Below are 12824 nucleotides of genomic sequence, written 5' to 3'. Positions count from 1 at the left end.
CAGTGGGGCACAACCTCTGATCTGCAGTTAACTGTGAGTAAACACGGTTATTGAAATAAAGGACGTTTTCAGCTAGATTAGTCTTACAGTGTGAACTGCTGTGCCAAGGTTATACTGCAGCAACAAGTCCTGTCCCTGGAGCACTTTTAGTGGGTAATGCAGTGCACTTCAGGCAGGCGGACCCAGGCCCATCCCCCCCCCCCCTACCTGTACCACTCATGGTGGTAAATGAGAGCCCTCTAACCCCCCCCCCCAAAACCCACTGTACCCACATGTAGGTGCCCCCCTTCACCATTAAGTGCTATGGTAATGGTGTTGAGTTGTGTGGAGTGGGTTTTGGGGGGGATTTTGGGGTCTCAGCACCCAAGGTAAAGGAGCTACGCACCTGGGAGGTAATTTAATGTTTTTTTTCCTATTTTTTAAAAGTGCCCCCTAGGGTGCCCGGTTGGTGTCCTGGCATGTGAGGGGGACCAGTGCACTACAAATCCTGGCCCCTCCCACGACCCAAAGCCTTGGATTTGGTCGTTTTTGAGCTGGGACGCTTCGGTTTCGATTATCGCTGAAAAATGAAAACGCCCAGCTCAAACAAACGCCCACATCTCAAAAACGCCCACATCCAATGCATTTGCCTGGCACAAACCGTATTTGCGAAACTAAAGATAAACGTCCATCTTTTTCGAAAATACGATTCGGCCCACCCCTTCACGGACCCGTTCTCAGAGATGGACTTTCTTACACATGGGCGTTTGCGTTCGATTATGCCCCTCCACGTCTACTGAGGTCTTTTCTTCCATTATAAAAATAAGGTGATTTTGGATTCACTCACGTTTTCAAACCATATTGGTGGATGTTTATAACTTATAGTATTGCCATGCTCTGTCCAGATCCATCCAAATGTAAGATATGTACATATTTAGAGACTAGCGCTGAGGCATAATTTTGGTGTATGTGCCATTATTCTATGTGCATAACACATAACCAATACACACTACCACAATGTATTCTTCTTTACCATGTATGTATGCACCTTAATGTAATGCCTTTTGTACTCTGTTACCCGGAAATGGCAACTGCCATTACGGCAAATGTAAGCCACATTGAGCCTGCAAATCGGCGGGAAAATGTGGGATACAAATGCTACAAATAAATAAATAAATAACTGACATGTCATTCTTAGCAAGTATGTTATAGAATTATCTTCACTGAGGGAATAAATGGGAGCCTATATTTAGGCACCGAGAGGGTACCTATTAAGAACCTATTCTATAAAGGAAAGTTAGCATCTATTTTCCTTTATAGAATGTTAGTATAACCATATATATATCTGTGAATGTGATTAGGCATGAGCACTTATGCCAGCCATAAAGTTGGTGTAAATGCTCACACCTAAATTCAGGAGGTACATATATAATTTATAGCATGCTACAAGTTACACACATAAGTGTGTATTTTACCCATTCTCCGGAGGAGGTGGTAACAGCGGTTAGCATATCTGGGTTTAAAAAAAGGTTTTGACAAATTCCTGGAAGAAAAGTCCATAGTCTGCTATTGAGACAGGCATGGGAAGCAACTGCTTGCCCTGGGAATTGTAATATGGAATGTTGCCACGGTTTGGGTTTCTGCCAGGTACTTGTGACCTGGCTTGGCCACTGTTTGGAAAACAGGATACTAGGCTAGATGGACCATTGGTCTGACCTAGTATGGCTACTCTTTTGTTCTTATGTTCCCAGACTCCATCCATATGAATGTCCACCTGCAAAGTGCACACATATAGGGGCATAGCTACAGGTGGTCCTGGGCCCACCCAATCTCGGCTCAGGCTCATCCAGTTTAAGTGCCAAAAAGTGCACAGCCGACAGCCTTCCTGCCGTCATGGCATAGCCACCTCTCACCTGCTTTTTGGCAGTTGGCACTGGCAGCTCTCCTCCTACTACCTGCTAAAAGTTTTTTTTTTTTTTAGTACAGTCTCTGAATCTTGGTAGGCCAGTGCTGCATTGCCATCCCGTGTCGCTCCGCTCTCGTCTCTTGCGCTAACTACCTACCTTCTCGGCTACTGCGCCTGCGCTGCTCTGGTTTTTTTATTTTGGTAAGCTCAGCTGCACTGCCTTGCTCCACACAGTGTTCACGGCACAATGGTGCCACACACAATGCCGCATGGGAAAGGCTGCTGGCTGTGCCTGCCGGCCGGGTCTAGATGATTTTATTAGTCTCGATCACAGCAGCAGTCCCCCACGGCCCCGCAAAACAGGTACAGGAGCAAGGGTGCTCTGCACCACATGCAAGCAGCTACCCAGTAGGTAAAGTACATATATTTTTTTATTTTAATGTGTAATGTGTTCAGACTCAGGAGTGTAATCAAAATGGGCTGGCTGGTGGTGAGCTTATGGGTGGGATAAGAACTTCACTGCCTAGGGCAAAAAAAAGGTATATTTAATGATTAAATTTACCTTTTTTGCCCTAGGCAGTGAAGAGCCTATCTTCACCCAGAAACTCACCAACAATAAATGTTAATAGTGCCCAGGTTAATTAAAAAAAATGTTGTCTGTTTCTCATGTTGGTGGGTTTTGGGGTGGGGATGGTCTCTGTAGTGCCTAGGTTAAAATTAAAAAAAAAAGTATAGGTGGTTTTCTCTGGGTGGACCGGTGGAGGTGGGCTCTGCAGTCCCCAGGACATAAAAAAAGTCTTATATTTAATGTCATGGGGGGATGGGTAGGGAGTAGGACAGGGCTGATACCTAGCTATGAGATAGATAGATGGTGGGGGAAGGGAAGTGAAAGGCTGATGCCTAGCTACAGGATGGATGGCGGAGAATGGAAGGCTATGGGGATGGATGGTGAGGAAGGGCTGATGCTGAGCTATGGGCATGGAAGGGGAGTAAGGAAGGGAAAGGCTGATGCTGGGCAACGGGGATGGATGGGGGGTGGGGAAGGGAAAGGGAAATGGGACTTGATATACTGCCTTTCTGAGGTTTTTGCAACTACATTCAAAGTGGTTTACATATATTCAGGTACTTATTTTGTACCGGGGCAATGGAGGGTTAAGTGACTTGCCCAGAGTCACAAGGAGCTGCAGTGTGTTTTAATCTAGGGTTCAGAGACCCCTAGGTCAGTGGCGTAGCCACAGGTGGGCCTGGGTGTGCTCGGGCCCACCCATTTAGGGCTCAGGCCCACCCAACAGTAGCACACGTTTAGCGGTAGCTGGTGGGGATCCCAAGCTTGGCCAGCTGAAGACTTACCCCCTGATCGTAACAAAAGTGCTACTCTCCACGATACCGGCACCTGAGCAGGTTCATTTTTCAGCACATGCCTGCTGCAGCCTGCCAAGGTGGAAAGAAGCGTTTTCCCGTCAGTTGAGATATTATTTTGGTGATGGTTGGGGGGGGGGGGGGGGGAGTGAGAACACTTGGTGCCCACCCACTTCTTGCCTAGGCCCACCCAAAATCTGTTGTCTGGCTACGCCCCTGCCCTAGGTTCTGCCCGGCACTGGAGTTCAGCTGTCCAGTAGCGGAGAGAACCTCAAAAGAAGGATGGTTTGACCTCAAATCTAACTCCATCTCTAAATGGTACTAGTACTGAGGTAATCAAGAAGTTGTGAAGTTCTAAAAGGAATTGCCACTGAGAGAGACGTTAGTCCGCCTCTCAGCACTGGCAAGGAAAAGATACCAGCCTTATGACAAACTGGATCTATACTTACAGCCTTTGATCATTAAGTGAAGTCCACAGAACATCATTTGGGATGAGGAGTTTATTTGCCAAGATACAAGTCAAATCAGTGATTGACAACAGGCACGTACAATCAATTAATTATAGGAATATAATAATTCAGCTGCAAACAGGTGTTAATTAGTTCCTAATCTTTTATAATTTCTTTTACCAATTAAAGGTTTTACAAGGGAAAGCAATTAGGTAATTTGTCAATTCTGCTGGTCACATTGGTTTCCCTTGGAGAGAGAGAGTGGCAACCCTTCTCTCTAACTTAAACCAGGAAATACCCTGATTTTTATAGGTGCCCTCAGGATATGGATAATATGACAGTAGATATACCTGATTGGATCTATTCTAATGTCAAGGTTGTCACTGATTGGCTCATGCTAATGAGTAGCTTTTATCTTACTAACATGGTTTTGTCTTTAGCTCGCTTGACCACAAATCTTAAGCAAGACCCTACATCTAGCTATACCTTTCCTTTCTCACACCATGGCTGACCACAATGTCACTCTGTCCTTTGGACCCCCACCTTTGTGTTTCCTGTTGTTCTCTTTAGAGCTCCAACACTGGGAGTTCAAGCAAGCAAGAGTCACACAGGCCTGTAAGCTTTTCCCTCATTTCAGAGCCTGAACCAAAGTCTAGGCAGGGGACCAAGGCTCATAGCTGTAGCATTTTTATACATCTCCCCCCTTTGAAGGCCTTTAGGAAAGGGCTTCAACAATATATGGTTTGACAACTTATAGTAGGCCAAGTCAATCATCTAGGCCTTATGTTCACACCTCAGAACAATAAGACTAGTACCCTGACCGAAGGCTGTCTTAGGTTGGGACAATAAGTCCTCCTTACCCGTCATGGCCAAACAATCTTTCTGAGCACCAGGGAGGTGGACGGTGAGTATAAGTATACGCGGCATTATTAAGGGGAGTCTTTGTGTTCAAGATTGCCAATGATGTAACTTAGAATAGGCCGAGGGCAACAGTTAGGGCTCCTATCACAGAGTAACATGGTAGCAAAGGAAGAAATTGGGATCTGTAATACCTGTCTAAGTACTTAACAAGTTTGGAAGCATGCTAGCTCCCTCGGGCAAATTTGAAAGTGCAAAATTTCCATTATTGCTATCGTTCCAGAGTAGCTCAATCACTCCTATGGTACCATAGCAATCAGTGTTAAAATTTAAACAACAGCATGTTGAATTAAAGAATCTAAAAAGAATCTTTTGTATTTACAACATAGGGAACAAGAGAGAAAGGTATATGTCAACATATAGGATACCATTTAGTAGGATAGGTTGCATATATGCATACATGGTATAATTAATCCAGCCAATAGATCATTGTGGATTTAAAGTCAGCTGCAACCTAATTGAGTATTTTAAAATCATCTGGCACCCCCCTAGGAACTCTAATTGAGTCTCTTCCTGGAGAGGGCTAGAGGTGATGGGAATACAGTAACTACTTGGACTAAGGCAAACTGGCCTTGTCAATATGAAGGCAGGGTTGGATAGGACTAGCCTAAAGGTGCATTGGGTAGGTAAGTGTTAAAGTACATATCAAAGGTTAATTATGCCAAAATGAAAGTACACAGAAAATTAAATCTAAAAACAATAAGAGTTGAATTACAAATGTCCTTCTGCTATGGAAACTGTGTCATTAGCAACATAAATTTGCCTAAAGGAAGCACTAAGAAAATAAAATAGAACCTTTCCAATAGACAGGGTTAATGCTAGACTAAAAATAAATCAAAATATGAGTACATAATGTCCATAAATAGCAACTATGAATCTCAAATTAATTATCTCCTGATTGGCTTGGCTGTATTATACAGGAGGTCCTGGTTCTGAGATGTCTCCCGTTGTGATTCTAAAGTCCTGGACTTTACTGAAATCAAGATGTATAGTTCTCAGGCTTGGCTGTAGTAGAGGTCACAGCTTCAATTCTATCTGGGTATACTTTCTATGGGCTGAGTCTCTCTTGTTCAAGGAATTGGAGGTTGCATAATCATCAGCACCCAGATCTTAGTTTTTATCGTATATCCCCCCCTTCTGGCTTGTGAAGTCTGATAAACAACACAGAAATGTAATTATTGATCATCAACGGACTTAGACCTGTGGGGATTAGAAAGCTTAGGAAAAAGTTATAGTCAAAGCAGAAGACTAATGTGCAGAAAATTAAAACTCATAACTAGTCCAGGTGATGGAAGTATCTTCTGAAATCATGGTCGCTGTCTGTTGTAATAGAGAGTTCATATGTGAAGTACCATGCAGGTTCTGGAAAAGATGAGCATTTTTATACAAGTGGGAATTGAACTCAGGATCAAAGCCCACTGCACTAACCACTAGGCTACTCCTCCACTCTAGGGAGGGAAGGGTTGATACTGAGCTATAGGACAAGTTCTAATTTTTGGTCTTTTATTCTGTACTTGATGAGGGTTGCTTTTTGTTCTGCATGTGACCAAGCAGTTGGGAGATTCTGTTGGCATGTGTTTTTTTGTGGGGATCTATGAGTCGACTTGTTTGGCTTTTCCAATGGGATGCATATTGCTGTTGTGTATATTCACTGCAGTTTTTTTTAAAGGTACTGTTATTTGTATTCGTGTTCAAAATTGGTGTTAAGGTTTGCAATACAGGCTCTAAGAAGCTTCTTTGCAGGATTTAGTGTTACTTCACAAAGTACCTAGCGGTGAAGGGATTTTGTGTTGCTATTATTAAGGTGCTACCAGAATTTGAATACATTTTTCCATGGGCGTAGACTGGGGGGGGCGAGGGGGGGCAATGCCCCCCCAAACGCAGGGCCGGCAACAGGCAGCTCTCCCTTCACCCCACCCTCTCCCCGTTCCTTCTCCTCCCCCCCTGGCCCCCCCCCTGAGCCGGCTCTCCTCCCTCCCTCCGTATCCGTCCCTCACCGACCTGATCTTCGAATCCTTTGCCTGCCCGCTAGGCGCTAGCACTCTGTCCCCTGCTGGTTCGCGCTTTAAAAATGGCCGCCGAGACTTTCAGAGGCGGCCTCGCGAGAAGTCTCGGCGGCCATTTTGAAGCATGAACCGGCAGTGGAGAGTCAGCGCTAGCGGGCCGGGCAGGTGAAAAATTCGAAGATCGTTGGTGAGGGACGGATCCGGAGGGAGGGAGGAGAACTGGCTCGCTGGGGGGGGGAGGGGAAGGAATGGGGAGAGGGCGGAATGAAGGGAGGGGAGAGGAGGGTCACTGCTGGACTAAGTGGATGGAGGGCAGGGGAAAGGAGGGCCACTGGGTATGGGGGCAGGGGAGAGGAGGGTCACTGCTGGACTGAGTGGATGGAGGGCAGGGGAAAGGAGGGCCACTGGGCATGGGGGCAGGGGAGAGGAGGGTCACTACTGGACTAAGTGGATGGAGGGCAGGGGAAAGGAGGGCCACTGGATATGGGGGCAGGGGAGAGGAGGGTCACTGCTGGACTGAGTGGATGGAGGGCATGGGAAAAGAGGGCCACTGGGTATGGGGGCAGCGGAGAGGAGGGTCACTACTGGACTGAGTGGATGGAGGGCAGGGGAAAGGAGGGCCACTGGGTATGGGGACAGGGAAGAGGAGGGTCACTGTTGGACTGGGTGGATGGAGGGCAGGGGAGAGAAAAGAAATGCTGGACATGGATGGAGGGGAGGAAAGAGTGAGGAAGGAGATGAGATGAGGGAAAAGGAAGAGAGGAGAAAAACTGCACATGGATGAAGAAAATAGGCAGAAGCTGAGGACCAGAAATGAAGAAGAAAGGAAGAAAGAAATAAATGGAAAGGAAGCCCTGGAAACGGAGTTAAGAGGACAGATAGCAGCAGAATCAGATACTGCACCAGCATGATCAGAAAAACAGTCACCAGACAACAAAGGTAGAAAAAAATCATTTTATTTTCATTATAGTGTTTGCAATATGTTCACTTTGAAAATCAGGTGCTCAACATTAAAAGTTTATATTTACTTATTTATACCCCCCCCCCCCCCAGGCTCTCTCCCCGGCTATAGCCAGCTCTGCAATTTGGGGGGGGCGCAGAGGGGGACTGGGGGGAGAGCCTGTTGTTAAACATTTGCCAGCACACCACTGCCTGTCGCCAAACCCGCTGCCTCTCTGATTCAGTGGCTATCCATTGGTAAACGAACACTGGTTATTCCCAAAAAAGCCAGCTCTTGCTCCCTTCCTTCCTCCATATTAGCATAATTTGCATATACATATATGCAAATGAATATGCTAATATGCCCCGCCCCTTCCTTTGCCCCCCCAAATGAAACAAACTGCGCCTATGCATTTTTCCTATGGGAAGCTGTAAGAGGAAAAATTATAGCTAAGTTCTGTGTGCTATAGATTCCATAGTAGGTAGAAAAAAATCTTGATGTTGACAGTAGGATTTTTCATCAGTAAGAAATCTGGGGCTTCGGCAGTGAGGGACAAGATGGCCAAATAGAGCAGACGTGCGTGTTTGAGATCCCGACTTACCAGATTGTGAAACGAGAAGTTGGATTCGTACCCTGTGCTGGACATGGAAGGGAAAACCCAAGGAGTCGACCTCCTCGGTATCTGGGCATGTCCCCCCCTCCTCGCCACCTGGGCATGTCCCCCCTCCTCGCCAAGCAATTTTGGAACAGTTTGGGATTCAACCGTTGGTTGTGCGGGCGCCCGCTTCAGAGCCTTCTCGGAATTTCTTCTCCAATTGGTATTCAACAACAGGGGTTTTTGTCTACTTCTACCCCCATTCCAATGGGAGCTGCACGACGTTTTGGGAGGTGAAGAAACCTCAAGTGGTAACGTTAGATTCTATATGGGATGTTATCCAGGGTATGAACGCTCTACTCTCCCAGGTAACTAACTCTTTTACTCAAGAATTTGCTAATGTGAAACAAGTCCAGAAACAGTTTGCAGAGAAAATTCAAATCCAAGAAGGACAAACGGAATCTTTAAAGATTGAACTCTCTGCTCTTCAGAATTTTGCTGGGTCGGAAAGATAGAGAGGTTCTGGCTAGAAAGCTAGAATCTCTCGAAAACCAGGGGAGGAAGAGCAATTTGCGGTTTATTAACTTTCCCAAATCACCCCTAATTCCAGCTAAGGAGATGCTACGTAAATACTATATAGAAATACTTGGAATTCCACCAGAGGGATTTCCCCCTATCGTTTGGCTTCAATACATAACTGGAAGAAAACCTAATCCCTTGAATCCTTCACCACAGCAACCTGAGATGAACTTAACGGAGCTTTTAGAAAACTCCTTAGAACTGGTAACAGAAAGAACTACTCTTATAGTTTCCTTTGCACTTGAAATGGATAAGATGAATACCTTTAAAGTATATTTTCGTCATTTGAATGATAAATGCTTTGGGGAAGCTGTGCGTATATTTCCTGATTTAACCAGAGAGACTCAAACCCGCCGGCGAGAGTTTTTGAAGTTAAAAGCTAGAACCCTTGCTTTAGGGGGTTCCTTTAAATTAATATTTCCATGTCGTTGTATAATATCTCTGGATTCTGTTAACTATGTATTTATGCAACCCAAAAAATTGACAGAATTATTAATTGTTAAAGAAAGTAGGGATGGTTCAGCCCAGGATGCCCAATAGAATGTTTAGTGCTCAGTTCTCTGGCTGCGGGTGTCCCTCATACCTCTGCTCTTTGATTAGTTTTTTTTTTTCCCTGTGATTTAATTCAGGAAATTTTTACCTTGTATCTTGTCCTTAAGTTGTGGTCTAAAAGATGTAAATTTACCTTTTTTAAACAGAATGTTACCTTTTTTTTCCTTTTCTTAATTAACATTGTATTTTATTTTTGATCTTTAAATGCAAATAAAAAAAAAAGAGAGAGAAATCTGGGGCTACGCTTCATGCGGTTTTTGACGTGTTAAAGAATAGACAAAGATTAACATTTGAAAATTGTAAGGTATTTATCTGTTTTGCTTAATCAGTCATTTACATTTGTTATAAAGCAAAGTTTGAAGGATACAGTATATGCCATTGCTGTAATTATATTGCAGGATCCTGTCACAACCAAAACATATTTTGACTTAATAGGTGTAAAGCCATGGTGAAAAGAAACAAGTATCCAAAGATATTGGATTGATGTATATCTTTAAAAACTGTATACTCATATAACTCACAGAAGTACACAGTGCTGATGTTGCCATGTTCATGTAAATAATTAATGTGTAAAAATTAAAATAAATGAGTGCTGGTGTTATGTATGTGTAAAGATGCACCTAAATAACCAAATTATCTTGGTGGGAAAGAATATGAGTCAGAACTATCTTACTGCGATAACAGCTAAAACTATGAAAGGGGAATTACATCATAAAAAGTATAAATGATAACACATATATCAGAAATGTTATGATTCTCATGTGAAATAAAGTAAATGTGCACTTGAGTATGCGTAACCTCAATGAAAAAATGGGCGAAATAACTGCTATGTAAAAATTAAGAACAGATATTCCAAATCAGGGGAGGCGTGGGGAAGAAAATAAGAAAAAATGGGAGAAGAGAAAAGGAGGAGGGAAGGGAAGAGGGAAGAAAGAGGATAGCTAAGCTGACGTCTCTAACTAGTGTCCAATCGCCTAACTGCCATTTATCTCCAACATCATAGAAGACTATCTTAAAGCAACTTCCTGACTTCATTGACAAGTCCAACACACTCCACTCTCACCAGAAAGGGTCTAGGAAACATCACAGCACCGAAACCACACTGTTAGGGCTTACATCAACCAAGAAGATACGCACATTAATTCAAATTGTTAGTCAATTAGTGCCAATAATTGATTGTTATGCCCCAGTTACTGGCTGGTTATTCAATTAAATTTAGGAGAACCACCTAAAGTTAGGAGTGCCAGTATTCTATATCCACAGGAAAACAGGAGACAACCTCTACGAAGAATCAAGGAGCAACATAAAGCAGAGAGTGATACACGACTCTCAACATGGGAATAACGGATGAAAGACTTTATTGAAGTACCAAAGCAAGACCCGACACAGGTCTGGTTTAATACATGGAGTTCATCTCTTATCTCATTTTCGATATTTTTTGCTCTATGATTACCATTATTTATATAGTCCATGGTTTTTATATATGCAGTCCTCCCATTTTATATCCATGCAGTCCATGTTTTAGTATTACACCACTTGCTCCTAATATGCTTTTAATATTGTATTTAATTGGTCTAATTAACATAATCTTGCATTATACATTTACTTATACAATTGTTTTTACACAGTTTGTTTGTGACCCTTGACGTAGGTGGCCGAAACATGGACCCATATTGGGTCTTGCTTTGGTGCCTCAATAAAGTCTTTCATCCGTTACTCCCCATCTTGAGAGCCGTGTGTTACCCTCTACTTTGTAGTGCCAGTATTTTAGTCATTTACGTAGGTATGTGAACACGTATACAAGTAAATATCAATAATCCAGCTGTGCGTGCAGTGGCGTAGCCAGACCTGAATTTTGGGTGGGCCCCGAGCTAATATTACTATGTTACTATCAGGCAGCAACACCACTAATTGAGAATCAAACTCAGTGCTAGGCCAGATTTCTAAGGTCTCTGCCCTGATTGTTGCTGATTAGATTTGCATGGGCTGGAGTGAAGCTTTTCAGGGGCTTCGACAATTTCAGAAATTTAGAACAAGGACAGTGCCGGGCAGACTTCTATGGTCTATGCCCTGAAAATGGCAAGGATAAATCAAGATCAGGTATACATTTGAAGTATTGCATCATAAACTCATTACATATGGTATCTTGTTGGGCAGACTGGATGGACCGTACAGGTCTTTATTTGTCGTCATCTACTATGTTACTAGTAGGCTCATTTTCGAAAGAGAAGGATGCCCATCTTTCGACACAAATTGGAAGATGGGCGTCCTTCTCACAGGGTCATCCAAATCGGTATAATGGAATGCCGATTTTGTACGTCCCCAACTGTTTTCTATTGCAGGGATGGCCAAAGCTCACAGGGGCATATCAGAGGCGTAGCGAAGGTGGGACTTGGGCCTTTCCTAACACTTGGACGTCCTTGACCCATGATGGAAAAAAAGGGCGTCCCTGACGAGCACTTGGATGACTTTACCTGGTGCTGTTTTTCTTACCACCAAGCCACAAAAAGGTGCCCAAACTGACCAGATGACTACCCGAGGGAATCGGGGTGATCTCCCCTTATTCCCCCAGTGGTCACTAACCCCCTCCCACCCTCGAAATAAATCTTTAAAAATATTTTGTGCCAGCCTCAAATGTCATACTCAGGTCCATGACAGCAGTATGCAGGTCCCTAGAACAGTTTTAGTGTGTACAGTGCACTTCAGGCAGGCGGACCCAGGCCCATCCCTCCCCCTACCTGTTACACTTGTGGTGGTAAATGTGAGCCCTCCAAAACCCACCAGAAACCCACTGTACCCACATCTAGGTGCCCCCCTTCATCCCTAAGGGCTATGGTAGTGGTGTACAGTTGTGGGTAGTGGGTTTTGGGGGGCTCAGCACACTCCCCTAGGGTGCCCGGTTGGTGTCCTGGCATGTCAGGGGGACCAGTGCACTACAAATGCTGGCTCCTCCCATGACCAAAAGGCTTGGATTTGGTCGTTTCTGAGATGGGCATCCTTGGTTTCCATTATCGCCAAAAATCAGAAATGACTACGTCTAGGGACGACCATCTCTAAGGACGACCTAAATTTCAAGATTTGGATGTCCCCAACCATATTATCAAAACGAAAGACGTCCATCTTGTTTCGATAATACGGGTTTCCCTGCCCCTCCATCAGGACGTTTTGCGAGGATGTCCTCAACAAAACTTGGGCGTCCCTTTCGATTATGCCCCTCCACGTCACTATATTAATATGGGTGGGCACTCTGTGTATAGGTATGAGTAGTGTTTCTTGGGATACTACAAAATAAGGCCTTAGAATGCACTTGATAATGGATTTCTCTGCCCAGTAGCTGCCCTGCAGCAACATAAACCACATATATACATATATATACATACACATATATATACAGAAGCTTTGCTATGTGCAGGTACAGATCTGACCACTAGAGGGTGCTCATCAGCTCAGGTTAGGAAGCCACATCCCAGTGCACTGAATCCAGGGGAGAGCACCAACCACTGTGGGTGTGTCGTCTGTCCTGGAGAGACTCACACCCCCA

The 12824-nt window shown here is 44.3% G+C and overlaps 1 protein-coding gene across 1 annotated transcript in view; it reads left to right on the top strand.

The window, feature by feature from the left end:
• Positions 1–12824, top strand: part of LMNTD1 (lamin tail domain containing 1) — a 440913-nt gene that overhangs the window by 337301 nt on the left and 90788 nt on the right. The gene's annotated exons all lie outside the window — the stretch shown is intronic.

This window comes from Microcaecilia unicolor, chromosome 9 (genome assembly GCF_901765095.1).
Source record: "Microcaecilia unicolor chromosome 9, aMicUni1.1, whole genome shotgun sequence".
Lineage (NCBI taxonomy): Eukaryota > Metazoa > Chordata > Amphibia > Gymnophiona > Siphonopidae > Microcaecilia > Microcaecilia unicolor.
The sequence above is the reverse complement of the archived record's forward strand: the minus strand, read 5'-3'. Positions and strand labels throughout refer to the sequence as shown.